The sequence below is a fragment of the Protopterus annectens genome, chromosome 13.part0, assembly GCF_019279795.1.
Source record: "Protopterus annectens isolate FY-2018-M chromosome 13.part0, PAN1.0, whole genome shotgun sequence".
In the NCBI taxonomy this organism is placed as follows: Eukaryota; Metazoa; Chordata; order Ceratodontiformes; family Protopteridae; genus Protopterus; species Protopterus annectens.
Genome location: NC_056747.1, coordinates 1024666995 through 1024680557, shown reverse-complemented (window position 1 = coordinate 1024680557; position 13563 = coordinate 1024666995).

Here is a 13563-nt window from a genome sequence, read left to right as displayed (position 1 = left end):
GATAGACCACGTGTAAAGAAAAACTAGAAACTACCAAAGGTGCACCAGACAGAACAAAATTAGTATAGATAAAACTTCCTGGTGAACCACCACAGCTAAAAACTTTGTTTATTTTAAAAATAGAGACAAAACATAAAAGACTTCCAATGAAAGAGAGCTCTAAATGATTAGCGCTTTCAGCTATTCAGCCTTCTTCATATCATATTCTCCATAGCTCACCAACTAAAGTTAAATAACAAATCATGCCCACATGCTGCAGGCAATGCCTACTCATTAACCAATCTAAAACCATAGCAACTAATCATAATTTTTTAGGGATGACAAGCCTCCTTTACTCAGCCTATAGTAGGACATCTGTTCTTTAGTATTGGTTTGAGCAGAACCATTGTATTTAGCCCTGGGGGGCGATCAGTCCTTAAGTTCACTACCCAACTCACTTCGCACATTTCAATGTGGTTCTTTATGTCTCCACCCCTTGAGTCTGTAGCAGTACATTCTAAAGCTTTAAATATAAAGCTATGATCAGGATAAGATACAACGTGGTCAGCCAACACATTCTTTAAATTCTTGTGCTTAATATCCCTCAAAATTCACATAACTCCATCCTTCAAACGCTGGTCCATTTTTCCAATATAGAACACAGAGCATTTTCGACAAGTTGCCAGGTAGAACAAATGCTGAGTATTGCAAGTTGCACTAGCTTTCAACAGGTGACTGATTCCAGATAGAGGATGCACAAAATGATTGCTGTTTATATAGTGACAGGGTTTGCACTTCCCACATTTGACAGATTCTTTCTTCCGGTATACATTTTTCCATTCAAAGCCATCCTTGCCACACAGCAGTCTTTTAATATTCCTTCTGTTCTTAAAAATGAACCTTGGTTGTTCTCCTACAATATTTTTCACTTTTGCATCTTCTTTCAACACTGGCCAAAACCTTCTGACCACATCACAGATCTTTTCTATACTATCTGTAGTATATGTGAGAATACATTTTAGACCTTGAGTCAAAGTCCTTTCTTTAGAGGCAGTAGCCTCAACTCTGGGAATAGTTTTTCCATTAAAATAGGGAAGACCTTTTTTGGCCCTTAGGTTAAGGTTACCATACATCTGGGTTTCCCCGGATACGTCCTCTTTTTTTGGGATCCTGTCTGGGCAGTTTTTGAAAATTGTGCCATTTGTTCGGGTTTTAAAACCCGGACAAATAGCACAATTTTCAAAAAACAGACATCCCTATTTTGTAGTCCTTCCTCTGCTTTGTTTTTTTTTTTTTTTTTGATTGGCTCATATACCAGTATATGAGCCAATCAAAAAATGGAGCTCTGTTCAATGTGGAACAGCTTGATGTTCCGCATTGAACAGAAGAAGGTCCGCTGTGCGCGTTTTTGATTGGCTCATATACCAGTATACAAGCCAATCAAAAAGCGGAGCTCTGTTCAATGTGGAACAGCTTGATGTTCCGCATTGAACAGAAGAATATCCGCTGTGCGCATTTTTGATTGGCTCATATACCAGTATACGGGCCAATCAAATATCCCCAAAGCTCTTCAACCTAAGAGGGGAGAAAAAAAAAGATCTTTAGTTTTAGTCCTACATGAATAAAGACCTTTTTTTTTTTTTTTTTTTTTTCTCTGTGCTGGTAGCAGCACATATTTTTTCATCCTCTTTTACATACAAACAAATATGGTAACCCTACCTTAGGTCCTGTTGTGTGCATCTCATAGTAAGATCTCTATTGTGGTAACATCTGTTCCTGAAATGTTTAACCTGCTCCTTTTCAAAATCAGCATCTTCAGTACAGAGCCTAGATATAAGTTGCACTTGATTTTCCATGATGTTTTTGAATATGTGACCTGGGTGCATACTATTTATGTGCAAGTAGGTCCACTAAAGGTATCTTTTCTGTGCATTTTTGTATGTAGACATAGACTAGGATGAAGGGTTACTTTAACATCCAATAACTCAATCTCTTCCTTTGAATAAGTTATCTTAAATTCAAGGAAATCCGTGGTGTTTCTCAGATATTCTGTGAACATATCAAGTTCTCTTTCATCTCCTTTCCAAAGGACAAAGATATCATCCACAAAATGGCCATAATACATCAGATATCCAAACCAGGGGTTGATGGCATTCAAAATGTGATTCTTCTCCCATTGCGCTAAGACTAGGTTTGAATAACTATTAGCTCAAGGGGTGCCCATAGCTACCCCCCATACTTGCCAAAAATAGTTATTCCCATAAGCAAAAAAGTTATTTTCCAGAATTAATTCCAGCAGACAGCAAAATAGATCAGAATCCAGTCCTGTTTGTGCAAGACACTCTCTAATTGCTTCCACTCCATAGCCATTAGGTATAACTGTAAACAGACTATTGACATCCATGGTTACCAGAATTAAATGTGAAAAACTATCAATGTCTTTGATTTTCTCAGACAAACTTTCTAAGAAGCTTCCTGTGTCTTTTATAACACTATCCACCAATGGTAGGACCTTCTTCAACTCATTTTCAACATAAATGGACAGTGGTTCGGTTATCCAGCCTCTTTCTGCCACAATCGGTCTCAGCAGGGGGTCATCAAGGTCTTGTGTATTTTAGGTAAACCACTGATACTAGTCATGGTTGGATACTTAGTTTCAAAAAAATCAAATGAATCCTTAGATAGTCATCTCTCAATTAACAAATCCATGAGAGTATTCTGAAATACTACAATAATTTTATCCAAATCTTGCTTCTTAATATTTTTATACGTTAGTACATCTGTCAGCATTTCTTGCATTTTATTTGTGTACCAAGTAGAGTCCAGTATCCCTATGGTCCCTCCTTTGTCAGCTTTAGTGACAATATCATGGTTGTTCTTAAGTTGGAATAGTGCTTCTTTCTCATTAAATGTCACGTTATGAAACTATCCACTTATCTTCCTTTCTCCTCTAAACTTGTTTACTTCATTCTCACACAAGAGTAAGAAAAGGTCCACTGCAGGATAGTTAATGGGCACAAAGGTGCTCAGCTTCTTATATATGCTCTGCTTGCTATAGCTTTCGTTCCCAAAAATCATAATATTTCTCCCAAAAAGTTTCAGGTCTGTGACAAATTCATTGAGATCTCAATGTAGTGATGAAATAAAAAAGAGACCTCTATTTAGAACCTGTATTTGCTCTGGACTTAATGAAATCCTTGATAAATTAACAACCAGATCACACTCATCATTTAAAAGGTTTCTTCCTTTTCCCTTCCTGACTGGATGTCCTCGGATTCCTGTGGTTCTGTTGCTTTATAAAAACCGGTAGCTGATGCATCAAGGGAGCATGTACTGCTCCTTCTTTAGGTTTAGTACCTATAGAGAGATTAACCATTGGTCCCTGGCTTGTGACAGTACTGCTAGAATTATTAAATGGCTGGTTGCTGTACAAAGTTGATGGAACAGCTGCCATTTCCTTGTGTGTTCTAACATCCTCCATCTTAATGTTAAAAATTTCTTTGAGGGGATTCTTACTTGCAGTACTTAGTTTATGCTTGTTCAAAAAATTCTTAGGCCCTTTTTGCATACTTTCCTCTCTAGGTCACTTAAATATATGGCCTTTTTTTAAAATCTAGATGACTTCTTGCTAGTTTTTTCTTTTATTGCACAGACAGACCACTGCTCACCCTATCCCTTTGTGCAAATTGCATATGTTCAGAGACTGCAGGCCTAATTGAAAAATCCAAACCACCCATATGGCTGCCTTACTGATGGTCCCTCATGGCCAACTATCACTCAGTAAAAGTAAGTAATGTCTTTCGGCTTTTCCCGGTTAGGGGTCACCACAGCGGAACGCCAGTCCACTTATGATTGACAGTGGATGTTTACGGTGCCGAGGTGCCAGCCCGATGCCCAACCTTCAACAAAGGCACACCCATTCATGCACGCACCTACCTGCATGTCTTTAAACATCACTCAGCCGTGGGGAGGACATGCAGACTCCACACAGAAGTCGCTCCAGCCGAGAATCGAATGAGAGAACCTCTTGCTGTGAGGTGACAGCGCTAACCGCTGCACCACCGTGGCCTACCAACCAACCATCTAAACATCACTAGTATTATAAAAATTATGTACCAAAACTAAAAAGTTGTAATGAAACCCAGTCATGTAGCACAGTAAGAAACAAAATAGATTTCATTGATATTCCAAGGCCACTAAGTCTTATGACCTTTCACACCTTGCCAGTACTCTCTGCCATACAGCATCGCTTTTCTCTACAATGGCCATATAAGCCAGTCTCAGAGTAAATTTGTGACTGCCCATTCATGCATCTAGGCTTCATTTATAGGAAGATAGTGTGTCACACTGTTAACATGCAGAAGAAGCTTATTGCAGAGGTTTGGGAGATGTTGGGTTATAAACCTATCCCTCCACTGTGTTTTATTTAGCTATTGGTGAAGACATCTGACACAGATTCTGGTACTGGTGGGGATACTGGACTTGCAGAGCTATAGGTGGTCCAGGACAACTAGGTTTTTAGTGGGGTGGTAAGTTATACAGATATGTCACCTCAAAAGTCTGTAAGAGAGTGAATAAAGAAATAGAGCTTCAAGCCTCTCTTGGTAGTTCAGGGACTTTAGGCTTACTATATCTTTGGTCAGGAACACTTGGGGGGTGTCTTTCCAATTTTTGATATGTTGAGTGAGATACATCCTGAAGGGGGCATTGCACTTGATAACTGGTCTGATCAATGTTGAGTATAAGGGAGTGATTTAGATTTTGATGATATTCCTTTGGCAATTAGCTGTATTATATAAAAGGATATCCTGACAACTATTGTCTCATCATGGTCAGAAAGGAGGCAGTTATACATTATGGTCAAAAAGAAGGGAGTTAACCTAAGTTCCTAGGCCCATGACCACATTTTTGTTTGGTAGTAGTTTGTCATCTTGTACAATATGATGAAAGGAGGGGTTGTCTACAAGCGACGATACTACTCCTTTTAGCTTTTAGTTTATGCCAATTTTAGTACACCAAGACTTTACTAGCGAGAGCTCATTCTGAAGGGTATGGGTGTCTGAGCGTAACTTAACAGCAACCCCCAGTCGACAGTCATCTGCAAACTTTGTTAGGCAGAAGTCTTAACTATTTACTTGGAGATTTGAGAAGTAAATACCAAAAAAAGAGACATCCCAGCACCAAGTCCTGAAGGCACGACTGGTCAGTTTAATACATTCTGAAGAGGTGCCTACAACTTGCACTATATGGGTTTTGTCTTAACAAAACTCATATATCAGTATAACTGAAAAAACATCTTAAATTAGCTTCCATGTTATATCTCATACTTCATTGACATACTAACATACATTTTCTCTATCTCTTAGAAAATAATACATCACTTTTCTAATGACTTTATATGCATAATTTTATGTAAGACAAAATGGCACACAGAGCTCCATATGTACTCTTTCAAAACAGCTATAGCCATCCTCCATATATTTTTATAGTCATCCACATTTTTCCTATACATCATATACTATATTCTCATAAGCAACACTTTCTGTTGTGCTCTGCTAAAATGGTTCAGTGAATATAAACACACCTAAAAATCAGGTGGTCTGTATTTTGTTCTATTTTCTATGCTCTCACACTTCCTTTCATTCTGATTTTCATACTTCATATTTACTTTCACTCATACTCAAACATCCACACACCTTATATGCTAAGTAGGACCATTTGTAAAATATTCTTCTTAGTTTATCAATTTTTAAATAATATTTATTCTTGTCTTTACAGTTATCATATTTCTCAAGTATATATATATATATATATATATATATATATATATATATATATATATATATATATAGTTTACTATTGGAATTCTGAATCCGCTTCAGTTGACCATTCAGAATGTCTACCCCGAATGCTGAATTCAGAATTTGAAAACAGCAACCAAGGCGAAAATGAATGCTTCGACATCTGTAGTTTGATGTATTCGACATAGCAGGAGATGATATCACTCACCTTCGGCTATGCACATTAATGTATCATTAAACTCTACAGTCAATGGTACGTTAATTCTACTATTTTGAAGGGGGGCTATGCCCCCCTGCACCCCCCATGTAGGGTGCTGCTCCACCCACACCCCCTGCACATTAAATATACCAACTCCGAGCTCATACTACAATTAGGAAATGGGCTGATTCCCTGTTCCTCACTGAACAACGATCTCCCTGCACAATGTCAAACCCAAATATTTAAAAAACAATCAAAAAAACAAATAAGTGAAAAGATAGCAGATGCTTCCTAAAACAGAAATTTATTAAACGTTGAAAATGGTAAAGCGGTTTTCATCTGCTCAATAGCAGACTTCATCAGACCACCATTTAATACAGAGAATCCTTTAAATACTAGTGTACACCAACAGTTACCAGCCCCAATCACAACTTCAAAAGGAAATGATGTAAGCATATTGTAGTACAGAAAATTGTTAAACATACATTTTGCTAAAAATGTCTAATTTTTGACATATACATATAAAAATAAATGAATATAAAACCTATGCTTATTAAAAAGTGAAGTTAATTATTAATTATTAGTTCATCTACTCAAAGCTTTTAACTTTAAAAGACTGTTAATGGCACATTGTTCATTAAGACCTGGTTTATAGTACGATTGTAATAATAATTGCCATCTTAATTCAGCTTTTTCTAAAAATAAACTCCAGGGTCCACCCCTTGGTTGCTCATAAATCTGCTGAATGGCACAAAATTCGAAATTATGATCAACATATACCTGTGTATGTTTGGCTAAAGCATTAGCTAAATTCCCCCTCCTTATGGCATGCAAATGTTCATAAACCCTTTCTTTTAGTGTTCTTGTGGCTTTTCCTATATAATATGCAGAACATTTTTTACAGTTAGCTACGTATACCACCCCTTTGGATTTGCAATTCAATTTCTGATGAATATAATACTTTTTACCATTAATTTCAACCTGTTCACATTGATACATATACTTACAAAAAGTACACATGCCACATTTTTTCATACCCCCACCTTTTTCTTTCCTATAACATCGGTCAATGAGATTTTTGATATTCCTACCCTTCCTTGCAATCATTTTAATACCATTCTGAAATGTATTGGTAATAATTGATTCCTCATCCAAAAGTCTCCAATTTTTAAAAATTATTGATTTCATTTAAAAAAATGCACATTAAATGTAGTTATAAAGGCATTAACTTAACAAACCCAAATACTCAAACTACACTATCCATTCGACTGCTAGAACTACACTACCCTTTCACTGTAGTGTAGTTGATACATTTTGGTTCAACATTCTGCCGACTTGAAAACTGCTATTCGACCACATGCTGGTTGACCAATGCAGTTTCAAGGTTTTTAATGTAAACCTATATATATATATATATATATATATATATATATATATATATATATATATATACATACACACACACACACATACACACACACACACACACACACACACACACACACACACACACACACACACACACACACACACACACACACACACACACACACACACACATACACACACACACACACACACACACGCGCACAAACACGCACGCGCACACACACACACACACACACACACGCATATGTATGTATGTATGTATGTATGAGTATATTCTTTATCTAGCTAAATTTAGATTTTTTTCTTCTTTGGAGCACATTTTGATTTATTGATTATCCAGGACTGTGATGCCCTGGGTTCCATGCTGAAGCTTACAGGCACCTATGAAGACATCCATTTCCTTCTTGAAATATGAATGATGAGCTGTATTTATGTGAGAATGGTAGTTTATTCCCAAGGAGTGGGAGCCTTTGAGCGATATGAAGTTGTCACATGTCACAGAATAGCTGATAATACATTTTAATGAGGCTGAATGTAGTCTTGTGTTTAAAATTCAGTATCTCAAACATAAGCTTCCTCTAAGAAGGTGATATGACATACATAGAGAAGAAAGGGGTTTTTGGGTGGGACTGATTTTTCACATCAAATCTCTTGATGACCATTATGCTTGAACTATCTTCTTAATTGGTTCACTCATTACCTTAGAAGGTGAGAACCCCAGATGGCACATTCCTTCCACCCATGGCTGAGAATTGGGATGATGGAAGCTATGTTGACAGGAGATTCAGTTAACTATTTCCTCATTGTGTATACTCACATCATCTCAAAGGATGACATGCAAATGGCATCTACAAAGAGCATATCTCCTACTTCCATGACAAACATCCCTGCAATTGCTCTATTCCGTGAATGCAAAGTGTTTCCATTAATCCCCAGTCTCCACAAGGGATTTAATATGAGAACCATTTCTGGGCATACACCACATAACCTCCTCCTACAGATAGACAAGTAGGTACCACTTCTGGGCATACACAACATAACCTCCTCCTACAGATAGACAAGTAGGTACCACTTCTGGGCATACACAACATAACATCCTGCCACAGATAGGCAAGTAGGTACCCCTTTATCATTCCTCTTGCTTTCCCTCGGTCAGTTTTTCCAGTGACTGGGTGTCTGATTTAACCTGGATTGGTCAAGTCATAGTCAAGCTTTATTATTCTATGTCATAGAGCTGGCAACAAAACAGAAAGAGGGAAACAGAGACTTTCAGAGATGTTTGGCTATGGCAAACCTTAAAGCAGTTTCACTCTTTTTGTAAAAAATTACTGCACCTTCTCCAACTGCATCATATGGCACATGAGTGGATTACAGAACAGGATGCAGTAGTCTAATTAATCTAATAAGGGCTCTATACAGTGAGTGGTTTCTTTACTGGCACAACTTTAGACACCACAGAGGATCAGGTGGGCAACTCCATATGCTGTGCAGATGGTATTGACTAAATGAATATAAAATAAAGTCCCATCCTTTCCAAGGGCATTAAGGTATTTCACTATTTTCTCAGCTTTTAGTTGTTGTCCATTAAGAGTATGTAAATCTGTCATTTCTTCCCAAATGCCAGAACACTGCACTTTTGCCACTGAAAGAACTGTCATTTTCACTATACAGTTCATATGCAATGTTGAATGCCATTTGAAGAGAGGGAGCCTCAGTGAAATAGAAGACAATATTTTTAAGTTTGCAGTCATCTGCATATCTGGTCAGCCACATGCACTGGGGTCAATTCTGATGTCTGACAAAAAAAATTTCAAAAAAGGAATGGCCCCAAGATACAGCATTAATGGTTGCCACTTGTGACAAGGAATGGTAAGGAAAAAAATTCCTAATATTCTTACCTGCTGTACATGAAATCGTAACCAATTATGGCCCAAGTTAAGAGCAACAGTGAAATTCTTGGAGAAATTCCATAAGGTAACTGTAAGTGATCTACTTCTGACTGTACTGATTCAGGACATGAACAAAGAAGTGTTCCATGTCTGCCTAAATAAATGCATTAGAAATCTCTTCATCAGTTTGCACAATATGCCTGTAAGAATGATCAGACTGTAATTACTGATGTCCATGGAAAAGCCTTCCTTCTAGACAAGTATTACAACTTGCTTCCAGCTGTCAGGATATTTCTTTGTTGTTGAAACTGTCTCTTGCAAGATTTTATCAGAGATGAGCAGTGAAGTTTCTTCTCTTCCCTTCCTTCTTTCGTTATTCATGAAGAACAAGAAAAAGATATTGTTTGGTTTACGGACTCTAAATCCACTCTTTGACTTGCACACAATAGCCATTTGTATAAAGTTTTTCTGAATAACTGAAGTGTGTACCATATGGGGGTCAGCCAGCTTAAATAACAAAACTTGGCTGAAACAAGCATTTGAAAGGTCACTGTGGTACTGTTTGCTGTTGCCCTGATGAGCGGTGATCTTGAAACTGATTATATTAATTGCAGGGGGTTTAAATGAATACTCTGACAACAAGCTCCCTAGTATTTAAGTAATCCTTCTGTTTTACTTTATTAACTTTATTTAACATTATATGAATAGTGTTGTGTACTTCCTCAATGTATTTCACTAATAGGTAACGTCTTACATATTATTTTACTCCTGACCAATCAGGATAACAACTGTAATGAATTACAATTTTATATAAACCAAGTACTGAAGCTAACCCTCTAGCCCTACTCTAAGCAAGCAATAAAGCCAGATATGGTGAGCATTGTAGGAAATAATAGATTCTATGAGGGCTTCTGAGGCCTGATATCATAGGCAGCTCAATTATTTCCCTGTGACATCCACCCTGGAGGACATTATTGCTCTTAGAAAATAATCTATCTGTCAAATAATTTTCTGTTTGTCTTATTTTATTATACTAATTTTTCAAAGATGGTATATGATATGTAAGTGCTGTAGAAGATAACTGTTTTGAATTCTAAGTTTCAGAATTTCAAGTATCAGAAGAGCAAGCCTGAATGTGCAAACAATTGGACTTACCACTGGGGATGCACAAGCCAGTGCATTTCTTTGTGCCGGTCCCAAGCCTGGATAAATGGGGAGGGTTGCATCAGGAAGGACATCCGGCATAAAATTTTGCCAAATCATACATGCGGACAACAGTACAGATATACATACCGAATTGGTCAAGGCCCAGGTTAACAATGACCATTACCAGTACTGTTGGCCAACTGTTGGTCAAATGGTGGAAATTGAAAAATGGTAATTGTGAGGTGGAGTTCAGGGAAGAGTTAAGACAGAAACTGGGTGGCAGTGAAGAGTTACCAAACAGCTGGGTAACTACAGCAGAGCCAGTAAAAGAGATAGCTAGAAAGGTGCTTGGTGTGACATCTGGAAAGAGGAAGGAGGACAAGGAGACCTGGTGGTGGAATGAGGAAGTACAGGAGAGTATACAAAGAAAGAGGATGGGGAAGAAGAAGTGGGATTGTCAGAGAGATGAAGAAAGTAGACAGGAGTATAAGGAGATGAGGTGCATGGCAAAGAGAGAGGTGACGAAGGCTAAGGATAAGGCATATGAAGAGTTGTATGAAAGGTTGGACACTAAGGAGGGAGAAAAGGAGGTGTACAGATTGGCTAGACAGAGGGACCGAGCTAGGAAAGATGTGCAGCAGGTAAGGGTGATAAAGGATAATGAGGGAAACATACTCACAAGTGAGGAGAGTGTGTTGAACAGATGGAAAGAGTACTTTGAGGGGTTGATGAATAAAGAGAATGAGAGGGAGAGAAGGTTGGATGATGTGCGGATAGTGAATCATGAAGTGCAGTGGATTAGCAAAGAGGAAGTAAGGATAGCTATGAAGAAGATGAAGAATGGAAAGGCTGTTGGTCCAGATGAGATACATGTGGAAGCATGGAGGTGTTTAGGTGAAATGGCAGTGGAGTTTTTAACTAGATTGTTTAATAAAATCTTGGAAAGTGAGAGGATGCCTGAGGAATGGAGAAAAAGTGTTTTGGTGCCGATCTTTAAGAATAAAGGTGATGTGCAAAGCTGTAGTAACTACAGAGGGATTAAATTGAACAGTCACAGCATGAAGTTATGGGAAAGAGTAGTGGAAGCTAGGTTAAGAAGGGAGGTGATGATTAGTGATACGCAGTATGGTTTCATGCCAGGAAAGAGCACTACAGATGTGATGTTTGCTCTGAGAGTGGTGATGGAGAAGTACAGAGAAGGTCAGAAGGAGTTGCATTGTGTCTTTGTAGACTTAGAGAAAGCATATGACAGGGTGCCTAGAGAGGAGTTGTGGTATTGTATGAGGACACAGACAAACGAGTGCAAAACAAAAACTGAATGAAATATGTAAGGAGAAAATACCACTCTGGACATAGAAATAAATATAAAGTTAGCGCTTTCATTTATAAAATATATAAACTTCTGCAGACAAAAGTATACAGGAAATAAACCATTTAAATAAGCATTCAAGAAGTGACATCATTTCCCATTCAAAGAAAAAAGTCACAATAAAAGTCCCATTAAACATCAAAATAAAAGACATGCCTCAAAATAACATATCCAACTACACAATGGACCCATTGAATAAAACTTTAAATAAAATCCTAAACACTACAAATATATGCATAAAATATATATAGAAGTTAGAATATTTAAAAAATTGACTAGGAAAATACAATAATAAATGTTATCTACATAAAGACTTCAGTTTCAAAACACTCATGATAGAAATAGTGTCATTCAATCCAGGTGAAACTGAAGCGTTCAACTTAAGTTGCCATAAAAGTTCTTTCTCCTCTAGTTGCAAGGAAGTCGGACCTCCCCTAATGTTTTCAACAACCCTATCAATGATTAAAAAACAAAATTCATGTGTGGGAAATGCCAAAATATGTCTAGCCAGGGCATTTGTGATATTTGCTTTAGAAATGGCGTAAAAATGTTCATAAATTCGATTTTTAAAAACCCTATCAGTTTTGCCAACATAGAAAGACAGGCAATTCTGACATAATGCCAAGTAGACCACCCCTCTTGTGTTGCAGTTATCTTTATCCGTTAAGTAATATTTTTTCTTATTGATCATAAACATGTTGATAACACATATAAACTTACACCAACGGCATGATCCACATTTAAACATCCCACAATGTGGGCAGTGACATTTATAATTTACTGTTTCAAGGATAGTTTTTAAGTTCCTACCTTTTTTAAAAATTACAAGAAGCCTTTCACCCACATAATTTCTTGTTGTACTATCCTCGACTAAAAAGTACCAGTTCTTAAAAATTATATCCCTCAAGAAGGGAGCATCCTTAGAAAAAGTGGTAATAAAACCCAAATTTCCAAAGTTATTGTTATTTTCATGCTCAAATTGCTGTGTTAAAGGAATCAGTGTGTTAGGTGGATCCATAATATCATTAACACACTCAAGATTCTCATTTCCAGATGAAATAACATAACTTAGAATTGGTTTAAAGTAACCATATGTCCTTTTAGATGTAACCTCAAAAATGAGTTCATCCCATAAGTTAATAGGGTAACCTCTTTTCATAAACATGTCCCTTAATAAACTACACTCATCCAAAAAATCTTCATCTAAAGTTACCATCCTAGCTGCCCTAACTAGTTGTCCCTTAACAACTCCCTTCTTCTGATGGAAGGGGTGGCAGCTAGAAAAATGGAGGAATGCATTTGAGTAAGTGAGTTTTCGAAAAATCCTAGATGTAAATGTGTGTAAAACAAAATTTTTGACTAATTTTACATCTAAAAATGAAGTCTCTTTCTTGAAAGTCCCAAGTGAAATCCAAGAAATCAGTAAAATCAGTAACTTTTTCAATAAATGATGCTGCGGAATGTCTATCACCCTTCCAAAGAATAGAAATATCATCCAAATAACGGGTATATAAAGCAGCCTTACTCTGGAAAACAGGGTCTTTAAATAAAAAATGTGTTTCCCAAAATGCCATTACTGTATTGGCAAAGGTTGCACCACAGGGAGATCCCATGGCTACACCTGTTTGTTGCAAATAGAATTTAGATTCAAAAAGGAAATAATTGTTAGCTAAAACAAGTTCCAGTAGGTATATGACCAAATCAATAACATGCCCATCCATTTTCTGGTCCAACATAAAATCCCTAACCCATTCACATCCAAGGTCTTGTGGTATACAAGTGTACAAGTCA